This window comes from Seriola aureovittata, chromosome 14, assembly GCF_021018895.1.
Source record: "Seriola aureovittata isolate HTS-2021-v1 ecotype China chromosome 14, ASM2101889v1, whole genome shotgun sequence".
In the NCBI taxonomy this organism is placed as follows: domain Eukaryota; kingdom Metazoa; phylum Chordata; class Actinopteri; order Carangiformes; family Carangidae; genus Seriola; species Seriola aureovittata.
Genome location: NC_079377.1, coordinates 13,118,750 through 13,134,553, shown reverse-complemented (window position 1 = coordinate 13,134,553; position 15,804 = coordinate 13,118,750). Strand labels below are relative to the sequence as shown.

Here is a 15,804-nt window from a genome sequence, read left to right as displayed (position 1 = left end):
GTGAAGTGCAGGCAGGTAGCGGTGGAGGTTCTGATGCTCAGACTGAAAAGAGAGAAGAGAAACATGACTGAGGGGAGAAAGAGAAGCGGAAGGTCACCTCCTTAAGGCTAAAATAAAACACTCATCATCAACAACACTGCAAAACTTTACACAAACAACACACACAAACACAAACTAAATGGTATTTACAAGCTGACAACTTGATTTGCACTGCCTGTGGATTTATGAACGTAGCCTTCATCATAGCGCTCATTCCATCTGTAATGCCATTGAGCCATTCCCATCTCTGCCTCCGTGCTGCCGCTGATTCTCCCTTTCTGCTCCGCGTGTCCAGGTGATGTATGGCTCTTTAACATCTCCCTCAACAATTCAATTTAAGATAAAAACCACATTGCTGTTTGAATGATACTCTCAAAAGCACATCGGTAGGGGGAGGAAGCACCTCTGCTGACACCTGCAGAAATATGGCCAGGGCTAATGCTAGCTCCCCAAGGCAGGCGGCGCGGCGATAACCCTGGCAGGAGAGCTGGTGGCGATGTAGACTGTGGCTGTTAGCAACAAGGGTTAATTAACAACACTGGGAGCTCATGATAAAGCAGTTTCTTCCCATTAGGAGCAGGATGTAATGACAAATGAGCTGAGCAGTTTCAGACTCCAGAAGGCAGCTTTACACAATTGCTCATATACTCCATGTTAGATAGGGCCAGTGAGCTATAAATTAAAAAGAGGAGGAAAAGGGAACTTGAAAAGTAAAAAGAAAAGTGTGTTGGAAAAGGATACAATCTTTTGTAATATCTTTTAAGGTGAAGATGCACTTGAAGAATCCTTTTAAAACAAATGATTAGAAGACAAAACAACTACCTTTAGGCACTACTTGTGGGCAGCTGAGCTTGAATGTCCATACAAATGAGGATAAAATGTATGGGCTATGCTGCACCAGGACAGCAGCCGTAAACATATAGCCAATATATATATATTGGCCTATATGTATATATCAGTTGAACAGCAGTATCAAAACCGAGGAAAAAGTTAAGTATCCCCAATAACTCCATACAAAGTAATATCTAGATAGATGAGGGAGGTAAAAGAAAGGACAGATGAGTGGTTGAAACCATTGGGGACCGGCCTGATAAAATGGTGTTGTACTACATTATCCAGTCAAGGACATGCAGTCGCTTTGCCCCGCATTCACTGCGGTAAAATCCAAGACACCCCACTTGAGTCGTCAAGTAATGTTGCAATGTGACTTTTCCTACAAGCAAGGATTCATAAAACATTCGATGCACTCATTGGGGTTCTGGGATGTAACATCTGCAGGGTCAACAACCATCTGTCCCGCTATGAGAACAGGAAGCATCAAATAAAGTCATTTGTAGTAAACCATGAAATAGCTCTGGAAAAAATGTTGTCTGAAGCAGAAAAATGTTTTCGATTTGGTTATTTATGGCGGCATTAAGAGGCCATTACCAAAGCGTGCAACATCAGCATGTGCTTTCTGGAGCGTTCAAGCCCAGCTCTGATCCTGATAACACTGCGACAAAGAGCAGGCAACATCTTCACTTTCAAACACACACACACACTTCCAGAAGCTCTTCTCTGTGAAGGGCACTCACTGCAGAACACACACACACACACACACACACACACAAAGTGCTGTACCAGTCTCAGTGAATTACACTGAGCAGTCCCTCTGAACAATCAACAATTACCATTAATGTCAAGCTCCAATTCATTCATCACTTACCACACTTAATATCAAACAATTAAACACCTCGTTCAAGCAAAGACACACAGCGCAACAGCTCAGTGAAACACCTCGACACCTAAACAACAGTTTAAAACATTTTGTAGCTGATATTTTAATGTCATGAACAAAACTTTATGATTAGTTGTGGGAGTTTTTGTAGGGAGTTACACTCTTGAATCTATCGTCCATAAGATGCATGAAAATAACTTTTAACATTTATAACAATTTATAATAATAGTGCTATCTATCTATCTATCTATCTATCTATCTATCAACATGAAATACAATACACAACTCTAAATTAATATATTAAGTCCAAAAGCATAACGCAGCTCCTTTAGAATTAGAAACTGTGGAAGACATGATCAGAAAAAAAGATTTTTTAAAACAGAGGAAACTGCCGCAATAAGAAGTCAATTTGACAAGAGAAAATTACTATCACTATCTGCTCATCGGCAGTTTTTTTTCCCAGGGAATCCACTTTGTGTGAGGCAGCACTTAATCCGTGGCACTTAATATAGGTGGTGATAAAACAGTATTACGGGCTACCTGACTGATAACTGATAAGCAGTCGTCTTAATCGGGATTTATTAGTTCTGAGAAGAAAGTTGCGTTCAAATCGGGACGGAGATCAACTTTCTCTCGGCTCTTCCTGCAGCAGATCCCAGCGGAGCTTTACAATGATCCTGAACCCAGAGGAAACAGCAGCAGCAGCAGCAGCAGCAAGCAAACTCAGGTACTCACAGATGCAGAGATGCTCGGAAACTCCGACAAAAATCCTCCAGCGATTGACAGCGAAGAGAGAGAGGGAGAGAAAGAGAGGGAGATACCGTCAGCTAATTGTGCTGTGAATGCCGCAGTTATCTCAAGGGTTTTCCCTCACTTATTCCCTTTACACAACTTCCAAAAGATTTGCTTTATGAAATCACTTGTCTGAGATTTGAGCCAATCGCCGCACAGCGTGTGGAATATTTAAACGGACAGCCAATAACGGAGCTGGGAACCGGTGGGTGGGCGTGTCCCCAGGTGTTGATTATGATATGGCAGGGGGGCGCAGCTGAGAAGAGGATGCGGAGCTTCCTCGGTTCAGTTGAGATGCTCTGACTCCTGTTCACGTGCGATTAGGCTGCCATCCTCTTTTTTCTTTTTTAGAAAGTGTTATGAACGTGTGTTTTGGACTGGTTTAAATTTGTAATTTTATTTATTAATAGTTAATAATTAATTACATTTTCCCGCTCTTTTATTTACTTATAGGCTAAATGATACCCAGAAGTCTTTTTCTTTTTGTAAAGTAAGCAAAGTTTCTGACAAGAATAAGAAATAAAAGGGGGCTTGAATGAAAATCATCAGAGCAGGGACGCCAGAGGTGTCAGAATATGTATCTCTAAATGTAGAGGTAGATTATTTCTGTGGGCATCACACAGTAACTCCCAGGTAAACCACATTGCAGTTTTCAAGGGTAAAATCTTGATGCATAGGCAGCTGCGTTGTCTAAATCTGTAGTTAGAGGGTCAGTGACCTAAATGGCACCCGATATGGAAGAGTTTAGAAACCTGTGTGGTTTACATGTTCACAGTTGTCGCTCCATATCTATGCACTGGCATCAGTTTAACTCTGTACACTGCAGTTTGTAAACAAAGCGTTAAACATAACCAGCCTATGTTTTTAATAACAGTTCATAGACACAAATGATTTTTTTCCATCCTAAAAAAATAAAATCTTCAGTTTTATATGTCAATATGCTTTTTACATTGACAAAAAGGGAAAGAAAGTAATTCAAGTAATTAAATACACACTTACAAATGAAACAAGAGTTCTTTTATGTTATCTATGGAGAATCAGAACAGCGTCACATTTTCAAGCATCAATAGCAACAATCCTCAAAGGTATTGAATAATTATTTCTCAGATTGATGAGGAAAACCTTAGTGTTCTGTCTCGTAACAGTGACAATCGTGTGTGTGTGTGTGTGTGTGTGTGTGTGTGAGAGAGAGAGAGAGAGTGAGAGAGACAGAGAGTTTGCAGGTTTACTGCTGCCAGATGTATAATTCTTATGTCATGCTCCACTGAGTCCAGCCTCCCAGAGACCCCCCAATGAAATTAGTTGTGTGTGTGTGTGTGTGTGTGTGCGTGTGTGTGTGTGTGTGCGTGTGTGTGTGTGTGGGGTTGCGCACAGCCTGGTGAAATGAGATGTTCACATCCCAAGGACGTCTCCCACCATAATTTAAACTCACTGGTGCTGGAAGACTTCAAACTGAAAGTGCTGAAGTCATAAACCAGTGCACTTCTGTCTTTACTGTTATTGTCTGTGATCTACTGGTGTAAATCCACAGGCAGGTGGCTGTGACTCAAACAATGCAAATACCAGGACACAAACGTCGAGCTTTGCCATGGTGTGATTACTACATATTGGCTGCAAGCTGTAAAATTAAGTTAAAGACCCCAAGTCAGTAGTGCTGTTGCTTGTTTTGATTGCTCTTGAGTTGCAGTTTATCTGCTCCATTTGATTTACAGGCTGCAGAGGTCTCTGACATGGTCACAAAATGTGAAGGGTTAGAGAAAGAGAACATCCTCCAGGCTGGATGAACTGCAGCACATGATACCTTCAGCTATTTACTCCCTGATCTACAGTCTGTCACAGCGGAAACCAGCGTCTTTTTATTTACGAGGGGACAAAGAGACATCTATCAGCACTCTGAAGCCAGTGACAGTGTATAGTGTGACTTTGAAGCGGAGAATGAATTGTATTCCTTCTCCTGGGGCACACTGGGGCATATCCCAGACAAGATGTTGTGGTTTGGGACTGTCTCCATCAGCTACACACACTCATCTGGTGCTTACCACCTTACCTCACCCTCACTCGTCTCCAAGGTCGTGCCCCCTCCCGCTCTCTCCCTCTCCCTACTCAGACGCAATGATCTTAAAATAGAGCTTCTTTAAGTGAAGATGAAGAATGTAGAAAGCTCAAGGGAAGAATGGGGAGGGGAGGGGCTTTTACTACGGCATGAAGAAATGTCCCCTTTCCTCTTTAAGAGCTGTTGAAAGATGTATAGTGCTACAGCATCATGATGAATCCCTCCGTGGTGGATAGGAGAACACTTCTCATATCATTAAGCATTAGTAATGGTCTCGATGCTGCGTCCCCCTCTGGCAGGGTTGCCTGGTGTTCACTCCTCTGGCTAACAGGCCTGCTGGCTAACTACAGAATCCTGCTGCTGCTGCTGCTCAGCTGATAAAGAGTCAGCTTTCTGGAGCAATGTGTAGTGAAGCAGCTAGATCCAGAATGTATCCTCATCAATTTAATCTTATACATAGTTTTTCAGTTTGAGTTATTTTAAGAATATATACTAATTTACTCTCGTAGCACAAAGCTTAAGTTTTTCACCACAATGTTATGATGAGCATCTTAAGCAAACACAATAACAAAGTTTGTACACATCTGAATCTTTGTAGATTCACTATAGATGTATTGTAAGACTATTCTAGCAGTATATAGTTGCTCTATAGGCAAGAGACAAAAATGGCCATAATTAATACAGCAGAGGCTGAGATATCATGACTTGTAGTGCCAAGCTTCAAAAATCTTAGATCCTGTACTTTCCATAATCAAATTTTGGATGCCTGTATTTTGCTAGATGCTCTCTGCTTAGTGAACACCCTTATCTGTCAAAGTCCCAGTTTGTTACACAGGCTTTCTGATAAAAAATAAGAAAAGAAATGTTTTGTTTCCAAGCCCAACCCAAGACGTGAGTAATTTTTGTAGACTTGACAAAGTGACTGACCGTGACTATTATTTCATCTTTATTGTAGCAGGAGGGAAATTTGTTTTTAAAGCTGTCACATATTTGGGTCTCACGTGAAAATTTATGAAATCCATACAGTAGACATACACTCATATACACATAAATACATGTACTGTAATACTGTACTGTATGTCATTTCAAGGAGACAGGATTGCACACACCTACACATACACACACATCTATACCTAGTGAGGCTCTTTTATTTTCAAGTCCTGTATCTGTGCTAAATGTTACATATGAAATCGGCGGAGCGCCTCATAGTTAGCACTTTTAAGAACTTGTGTTCCTTCCTCTAGTTATTGAGTTGGGCAGATTGAAAAATATACCGCAGGAAAATATATTGTGTGAGCCGTTTGCTCTGGGAAGATAAAATGAATCCCATTTTCCGTTGTTTTGTACTGTCTACTTGGACAGACTTCATTTGTAATTTTGGAGTTTTGTTGAAGATGTGAATGTCTGAGTATCTGGTTATGTGAGTTATGTTTGAACTGATAATGCTATTGTTGGACTTTCATCTTTCATCTGAAAATGTATGCTCTGCAGTCTGGGGCCTGCTAATGATAATTATAATTTACAACTAAACTGCATCTCTTTACATTTTCCCCCAGAAAAAACATATGGTTTATTGCAGTTGAACAGTTTAACTCTTATGGTTTACCCTCCAACTGTTTTTTTTTAAATTCTAGTTTCATCTCGTGCTCAGAATGAAAACATTTGATTTTCTGTGTGGATGAGCTCCAGCTCTGATCTTGCGACCTGTGCACTGAAAATGCCCTACTGTACTTTAGCCTCCAGGGAGTGAGTGCATGTGTGACAGCATACGTCGGTATGACTGCACACACACACACACACACACACACACACACACACACACACACACACACACACACACACATATGCTGGGATATAGGTTTAGCCAACAGGGTCCTTCATAGATCAGCCTCCCCTGACAGCTCTCTTAAATGTCCTTGGCAGCCCCCCAACCCCCAGCCCTAGTTCCCTCTCTGTTCCTGCTTTTCCACTCTGGCCGAGCCTCTGATGGATGCTGCCATATTTCTCTGCCTCTCTCCTCGGGAATGCTCCCATAACCACTGTGCCCTGTAATGCATGACACAATCTGTATATATCCCATTAAGTGTCACTTTGTGAATGAACCTGTTTCTCCACACTGAGTTCGCCTGGCAGAATGACATGCAGAGGATAGAGGCTGGAAGACCTGACCGGCTCCTTTAAAGTCGAGATAAATGCCCCTCCAGTTTGGCCTTCTAGCTCTTCTCACAGCCAGTGTTTCTAATGTGAGAACTGTTCAGTAACACTGAGTTTATATTTGAGTATAGACACTGATAATTATTTGTATGATCTGCTTCTGTAGCTGCAGTTTTACCAAGTGTCAGTTTTCCCTTTTCCAAAGCAACAACTCATCTCCTGAACTTGTTTTCTCTTCACCCTCCACAGTTCCCTAACTAATATTTGTTTTGTTTTTTTACATCATGAAGGTTTGTACACACTCTGCTTTGCTATCAATCACATTTTTAATTTAATGTATGAATATGTGATTTATGTTGCTCAGGCAGAAGATATAAATCTATTTTGCAGGGAGAAGGTGTGTGGGGGGGGGGCGCTGATGGTCCCTTATTGATTGGCTGGCTTAATAGTGTTTGTTCTTTATAGCTGATCTCAGGAAATAAAGCAAATAAATAGTTGAGAATGAGTTCAGTCACTGCGATACTCACAAGGATGTGAGCGAGATGGAGTGTGGAGGAAGGAACAGGAATAGAAAGCGACAGAAAAAGAATCAAAAAGCAGGAAAAACAAAAAAAAAAACAGCTGATGGGCAGAGTCATCATAAATCATTATGGGTAAATACTGATTATCAGTCATATACATATTATTAAATTCAAAGAACATTTCAGTCTCTCTACACAGAAGAAACCTTTCACATCACTTTTACATGGCGCTGGGTCACAGCTGACGGCTGGCATAGTTCTGGTGAGCTACGATACACTTTGCTTCCAGTTATCGCTGTACTTTGTGCGTTCAAAATGCTAACCTTTATCGACATCCCACCACAGTGTCATACGTGACAGAACATGGTGTTTCTTTGTGAGCCCGGAGGGCACGTTGTTAGATGTCAGTCTTGAGTCATATCGTCTCTGTTAATGCGGAGTGTCAGGCCATTATTTGCTCTAAGACTGGTTTACAATTCTCATAGGATTTGTCAAATTGATTTGAAAACCAAACTGCGGTTATTTCCCGGCACCAGGCTCCTTTGAGGACTGATGAATGAAATTTGTCTTGACATGTCAAGCTAGGGGAAAGGAAAGAAATTTCTTTAGGTGAAGTACTTGACCATATTATATAAATACATTAAAGTCATTGCTGTGCTTGACTTTAAACCCAATTTCACATCTAATCTTAGGAACAAATAACAATTTTTGCATTTTTTCTTGCATCAGCATCCTGCCAAACCTTGATCCTAACCCACTGAAGAGACACTAAAAAGACCTCAGACCGGTGACTTCAGCTTCTTCCAACTCACTGAGAGGAGGAGAGGAGAGCATAAATCCAGCCCATTAGCCCTCAGGTCTCCTCATGACAGTTCCCGCCCTACGGCTGATGTAAACCAAACTTCCTGTTCGGAGATGAAGAAGCCTGTCAAGCAGCTGCAGCCACCTCGGCCCCTGCCACCCTCCCTCTCTGATGCTCTGGCATTAATAGCAAATCGATTCTAAATGAGGGACAAGGGAAACAAGTGAGAAACAAACGGATGCGTCCATCTCCGGCGGAGGGGAGTGCAGAGTAAGATGCTGGAGGACAGGCTGGTTTGAGGGAGCTACAGGAGGTATATTAAAAACATCAGAACGTTTTAGACATCCCTGCCTTCTCTCTCAAGCTATATGTCTTTTGATGAGGATAAATAGCAGGAGCTGGGTTGGATAACACAGGACAGATAGCACAGTAAAAGTGGTTACACAGTCCTAAAACACAGAGAGCTGCAAGTTTCATGTTGTGCTTGTTGCTCTCCAAAATCCACTGCATTTGGGTTGTAAGCCTGACCATAACTTCACCGAACACAGGAAGCACCACTTTACTGCACTTTTCGAACAAACCTGCTCTCTTTTCTGCGCCACTCTTCCCTCTGTGGAGCTGCTTTTCATTCTCCTCCTCATCTTTGTTTAATTATTGTGCCGTTGTCTTCCCTGTCAACAAGCTTCTGCAAATGACCTGATGATAGGAGTAATGAGCACTGTTTCATCTCATCATGCCTAATAGTATATTGATCTCAGCCTGGAAGAAATGAGTACATCACCTCCTAAGTTGGCCTGTGTCACAGCACATGGCGCGGACTCATTACATTACATACTCATTTTACAAATTTGGCTCTGAATGCTACACAACATCACTCTCAATGTCTTGAAGTTGTAATGTGGAATATTTGCCAGAAAGCTACTTACTTTACTTTACTCCATGTGATCCACAAACATTTGTTTGAGTTACTTGAGGGAATTGGTTAAATAAAGTTTCAACACCATGGACCATATGTTTCCTAATGTGTAGCTCTAAAAAAAAAAAAAAGCTGTAAAATTTGCCATCACACTGAAGACCAGTCAACCACTGTTTCTCAGTCCTCTGCTGCTTCCATCGCTGCCAGCCTCAGTCAAACACCATCCCTCCTCCTGCGTTTCTGTCGCTGTCTCCTCAGTGGGGTAATCAGCCATTCTCCTGCGAGGTAATTCCTGCTCAGGAGTGCATGTGGCCGACACTGCGGAAATTCATTTTTTGGTTTAATTTCAGGCCTATTGATCGTGGGGGCGCTTTACGGCTGCATGACATCCATAATCACAACAATGGTATGACAGCGCAGATAAATAATGTGGCAAAGGCATGGAGGCAAGGAGGGATGTGGGGATAAAAGGGGAGCAAAATTGAAAACAAGGAAGAGCCAAGTTCCATCTCTTACTGTATTCTGTATTAATTACTGAACCCCTCCCTATTGCACCCTCCCAACCCCAACCCCTTCACCTGATTGATCTCCCCTCAGAGGCCATAAATTAGTTTTCTTCCCAAACTTATCTGAAATCCGTTTGTTTAAGCATCCATTAAAGGATAGGAGCCAGTGCTCTACAGTAATTACCACAGCTACTGTAATATCTATAATTATTATGATTAGTGGAGCAGAATTAAGTTACTGCTATAGAAAACACAAGCAGCCAAAGCCACAGCATGATTATGAGGTTTTGCATATACTAACGCTGTAGTCGAGTGCGAGCCGGAGTGATGTTGATGAAATGAATACAAGTTGATTCAGGCAACAGTAGGTGCATACTGAAAAGCAAGAGCTATCAAGCCAGACTAAATTAAATTGTAAACTTAGGAGCATGAAATGAATTTGTCCTGGTGGAGCATGTTGACCAATATACAACATGCCACTGGCTATTTAATTTAAAATTAGATACTTTCACATTATTTTACATCTTTTATAAGATATTTGCAGGAATGAGCATACATTACCGGCACGCTGTTGAGTCATTTTCTCTTCAGTAAGCATAAGTGTCTATTTCAGAGACAGCAAACGCCAGTGCGGTCACTGTTTGTGTGGGCAGAAACTTTATGAGAGTCCAGAGAGCTGGTTTAGGCCGGCAGCAGAGACCACAGCAGGTCTCTGCCTCAGCTAGGTGTGTACACATCGCTCTGTTTACATGTAACTTCACCACAACTTTGCTCAATTTTACCTGCCCCCAGGGTCAGGAACAGCTTTAAAAGCTACATTATATATATCATATAATGAGATGTGATAAATTGAAGTCCAAAATGTGACCTTTCATAGTGTACATGCAGTTAAATGATAACAGTGTATAGTAAACAGTGGTGCCGGTGATGCAGCAGTGCATAAAGCATGCCTCTGCTTGTTGTTTGGAGTCTGAGGGGGTAGACAGCTCCCGCTCATAAAATGTCTCAAGTCAGAAAGGCGATAAGGATGCAGGGTTAATGTGGCTTGGCACACAGTTTTATTTGTGCGGAGGCAGTGAAGTCCAGCTCTTCTCTCCCTCCTGGACAAACCTATAGAGCGGAGTGGATACTGTTGCAGGATGGGAAGTGGTGGGGCGATGGTGGATGCTTGGCTGAGGCAGAACAAGTAGGCGAGAGAAAGATGAACTGAGCTGTTTTATTTCTGCCGTAAGAGAAGTATGCAGCACAGAATCTTTTACAAGAGAAATAGCCGATAAAAACAAACAAAATGAGTCACTGAAGTTTTAGTTTTTTGTTTTTATCTGATGTACTGCAAAACAGCAGAATACAGTTAATTGATTGGTACACCAGTGTAAATATAGTATATATATATATATATATATATATATATATATATAAATATAAAAGTCTGAGGAAATGATACACCTTTATCTTGGTTTAGGGTTAGAGAGTTTAACAGTTATCCTGTTTTACAAACATACAAACAGGTGGTGTGTAGTGTGAAAGGCATATATAATGACAGGCAGCATCTGAAATGTAGGATGGAATTTGATCCATACTAGGGACTTAAAGTAAAGTTAAGTTTTGGCTTCCACTGCACTGATTTTGACAATTAAAAAAAAAATTGGTCAATTGCAAGTTCCCAAATTTTATTGAATCCAACTCTAAATCACTGGAGTACCACTTTGATATTGTGATATTGATTTCAAATAACTTGATTTCAACAACCTGGGTAAAACTATACATATTATTATCCTACTGCACTTGACATGAGAGGAGTTAAATTGATAATTGATGATTTTCAGTCATATTCCATGTAGTCACTGTAGAAATCTCATCACTTTTTCTTTATCCTGAGCTGCAGGGATTCTCTGCTGCTATACATGCATACATAATGAGACAAGGCTTGGTAACAAAACTGTTTCTTGTTGGTGTTAGGGATGAGCGCCACTGCGAGTGAATTGTACCACAAGGTTTCACACTACTGATCAACTATAGCTATTTGTATGTGAGGCAACACCAGAGCCTGCTGTCTTTTTAGGGAGGGCCAGTGACCCTATCATGGACACGGCCTGTTAAGAGAAGCAGCCTTTTCTTATCTGCATGCCCTTGGAGTACGCGCCCATTGATATGCCACCTTGACTCTATCTTCATGCCAAGATGCTTCCAATTATGCGAGCCGCTGGAGTGAGGCAGAGCGTGGGTTTCTGTACGAATAAAAAAACTGGTCCATGGGTAATGTGATCCTGCTCCTTTCCCCCCACAGGGATGGTTTCCACACATGGAGGGGGGATTTAAAAGAACAGCCATTCTCTGCTCAACACTTCCCAGTTCACCACTTTTCCTACAGTCTCATGACCCCATAAAGCAGACCGATCTGTTTATTAAATGGCTCATCACCGGGGCCTGAGCTCTGCGACATCCTGCATCTATTATGTGCAGCACTTCAATACATCACATGTGGGCATTTTTGCTGTGACATCAGTTCCTGTGTTATCAATCTTTCTTTAGATGCCTCTTTTTTAGGCAGTGTGATGTCGCCAGACAGCTGGGCTGAGGTGACTGCACAGTCAGGGCAGCCCTGTGACTGACAGCAGGCTGTCACTCCACTGAAATGACAAGCTCAGTGTTGGACACCCACCGGGAAAATAGGAGATGGACGGAAAGGAGGTGTGGAGACTGACTGTTTTTAGCCTGGGGAAGCTTCTTCACCTACCAGGATGTTTGTGTCAAATGTTATTCTCTTCTTTTATGTCTATCTTCTTGTCAGGCCTTTCTTTATCTACTTGCTCTATTATCTCAGTTTGCAAGCAAAAAAAGTATCTGCACATTGATTTTAATCTCAGATCTTTTAGTACTTCCTGTCACTTATTTCAAATTCAAGTTTTCATTCATATTCCCTTCATTTGGTTTCCCTGAGCTCCAGAAGAGGGCAGCACTTCTTTACCAAATGTTATTGTAAGTTCTGCCATGTACAGTATTCTGACATCTAAAGCTCCGCTGTGTAATTTATTGAGGAGAAACATGCAGACAGATGTCATCGTCTTGAGTCTTCCCACACGAAGTCCAGAAGATGCTGCTCATTCCCAGCATGCTTCTCATCCCTTTAATCTCATCTTCCCCACTTCACTATTTTGAAAAGGAAGCCATTCAGACTAAACGTAGCTTGTCGTATACACTGTGATTTTGAAAGTGCACAATACAATTTACAGCAGACTTCAGTCACTTCCAATTCTACTGCCTGTCTCCCTTCTTCTTGCAGTCTTTCTCCCTCTCACTCTCTCTCCCCTTCTCTCTCAGCTCGCCTCACTTTTTCATTTCACCCCTCTCCCTCTTTGCCTCTGCTCCACCCTGTAATCACGCCGGTTCATGGCTCTCATTTGGAGTGGTATATATAGCAGTAATTGTCAGGGTGCAGTACAGAGACTGGGCAGAGCATGTGTACTCTCTCACAGGGCTGTTTTGCAGTAAATCTCGTAGTGGAGAGGATTGGGGTGGGGTGGGGAGTGGGGTTATGTACGTGCACAAGCACATGCACACACATAAAGACACATTCACTTACACACAATGCTAAAACATTACAGTAATCACAGAGACATGTAGATAAAATTTTACAAGCACCCAAGAAAAGGCATTGTACTAATTTGCAAGCCTTCTGTAAGCCGCCATATCTCACTGCCTAGTCATTTAGTCTTTTAATAGACCCCTACATGGAAATTGAATTCGTCTCATAATGCGTTTTTCTCCTTATCTGTAAATATTAAGAATCCCTGGTGATGAGTTAGGGCCCATACGTCAGGTGGTCTGCTTATGATCCATTAGCTAATGGAAACACACACACTCATATACTGTACATACGCAAACGAGTGAAAACAGGTAGATCAATTATAAGTGGAAGAAAACACTAATGAGCATTGTCATCACCCTCTTGGATTATACAGCATCAGCTCATCACCTGGAACGGGATGAAAAGCAAGTCATCATGAAGGCAGCGCAAAACCAGTCAGTTCAAACTGTTCCTATTATCAAACCTGGCCACGTGGCCTTCAGCTGAGACATTCCTGCTCAGTAATCTGAAGTCTGATCACAGAATTCCCTCGCCATCTCTGTCTGCCTTTATAAAGCATGGAACACTGCATCCAAAAGAGATGACGGCAAAACCTGTTATGTAGTCCAGTTGTTTGTATGTGTGTGTGACAGGGTGGTGGTGGTGGTGGTGGTGGTGGTGTGTATGTGTGTGTGTGTGTGTGTGTGTGTGTGTGTGTGGGGGGGGGGGGTTCCTTTTAGCTTGTATGGACAGGTTAGTCATTCAGAGAGCGCACACAGTCTCCATTGTGGAGCTGTCTGTGGTCCTCATCGGGTCAGGGTGGGGTGGCAATGGGGCCTCCCGAATAAAAACACATGCTGCAAACAGGAAGTGGGTCTGTAAGGATAAAACGAGACTGTTTATGAATGCAGTTTGCTCAGATTTCCTCAACTTTTTCCCCTCAAGTTGCTTTCTTTCTCTTATTCTGATTCATCTTGATAGAGCGATTCTGTTTGCTTGGGTTTCACTTTAGAAGTAGGTCCACACATGTCCAAGCTGCTAAAGAATGAGCCTTCCTTGAGATGTAATCAAGCTTTGACTAACCAAATCGTATTCTTTTGAAGCAAGTTCTAGACACTAGTATCTAGTGTCTGCCAGTATGATGAGATAATTTTGGGTCTTTCCAAGGTAGCGATATGTTTCCAGAGAACAATTGAAACTGCACAAGGAATAAGAGGATTTAGCTCTAACTTGAATTTTCACCGGCTAAAAGGTTAAACACACTACAAAAAGAAAAGACCTAATATAAGATAAGATAAGATAAGATAATATATGAAGTCCATGTGTGTTTATAGTAGTACATTATGCTGAAAGTGCATGAAAGGATGCTGAATGTGTTGAGAACACACCGTGAACTCAGGTGCTCTGCTTTCAAGTATTCCTTTCCTGTTTGCCCCGCAGCTGTTTCATCCCAGCCAGTGACCACTTCACAGCTCTGCTGTTTTCTTTCTGGGTGGACTTGTCAGCAGTGATCAAATCAGACTTTTTGTTAAGTGTAAATTTCCTTTCCAGACATAGCTGATTACTCCACCCAATTCTAGCAGATTTGATATACTTGAATTTAGTCATTAGTTCCTGGACACTTTTGTGTATTTTCGTTTCTGGAATAGCGAGGCCGTTTCTCGGTTCCCAAGAGGGGCAGTGTTTGTGAAGGATTAAGTCACAGAAAACTAAAAGCTTGAGAGGGTTATCTTTGGGCAGCCTAGTCATTTTAGTGGAACCTTGTAAAATAAAGCCCCAGTATTCCACCGGGCTGTAAGTGTCTAAAAACCAAGAGCCCAGAGTGCTCCAGTAAAGTGCTCCAGTTTGGTCAGATCAGATCTTCCTACAAAATAAGGAAAATGCTATGCATCATGCAGCATCTCCTGTGTTCTTGATGTAGAGAAAACACTTTCTCAACAACCAATATTCTGCAGTGTCATGCATTAACAGCAAGAAGGAGGCAGGAAGCAGAGGACAGCTTAGTATGTGATGAAGTTTTATTGATTCACAGTAATGATGAATGAATGCATTGTGATTTGTTCTTTAACTGAAATTTGCCTCTGACTCAGCCAGTGTCTTTCCACAGTTAATCATAACTTTCTTCAACAAAAAACCCAACAAAGCTTATCACCTTCATACCTTTAAATATTTTACCAACAAAATAAACATGGGTACAGGTTACTTTCTATAAGATCATTTGGTGTCATCATGTTCGCATCACAGCTAAAAGAACCTAAATCACATCACATTAAAAATTATTTTTACTCTTGAGATGAGGTGAAAGTCCCTGAGAGCACAGTGAATATAATTGTTGATAAGCACCACGTAGTGCACACTCTCAGTGTGTTTAAGACAAAATAAAAGTGTAACTGGCCATGGAAAACAACATCCCAGTGCTATGTTATAGCAAGGGTACAAATACAGTAATATGATGAGAGTGGTGACTATGAACCAAAGGAAGCTATGTAATGTCATATAATTTTAAATAACACACAGAATAGACCATGGTAATATGTCAATAGGAACTGTACATAAGCACAAAACAAAGAAAAGTATATCAGCAAACACTCATTTTAGACTTTCAGCTCTATCTGCTAACATTTATATCAACAGTTTTTATAGTTTGGCCTGGTGTGTATGATTATAAAAGGTTATTTTAATAAGATACACCTTTAAATCATGTTGGTGAGTCAAAATCATAAAGGCCAGTGAGGA

General features: G+C 41.5%; 1 long non-coding RNA gene across 1 annotated transcript in view; it reads left to right on the top strand.

The window, feature by feature from the left end:
• LOC130181190 (uncharacterized) overlaps nt 1-15,804 on the top strand; it is a 44,389-nt gene that overhangs the window by 10,293 nt on the left and 18,292 nt on the right. The window lies entirely within an intron of this gene.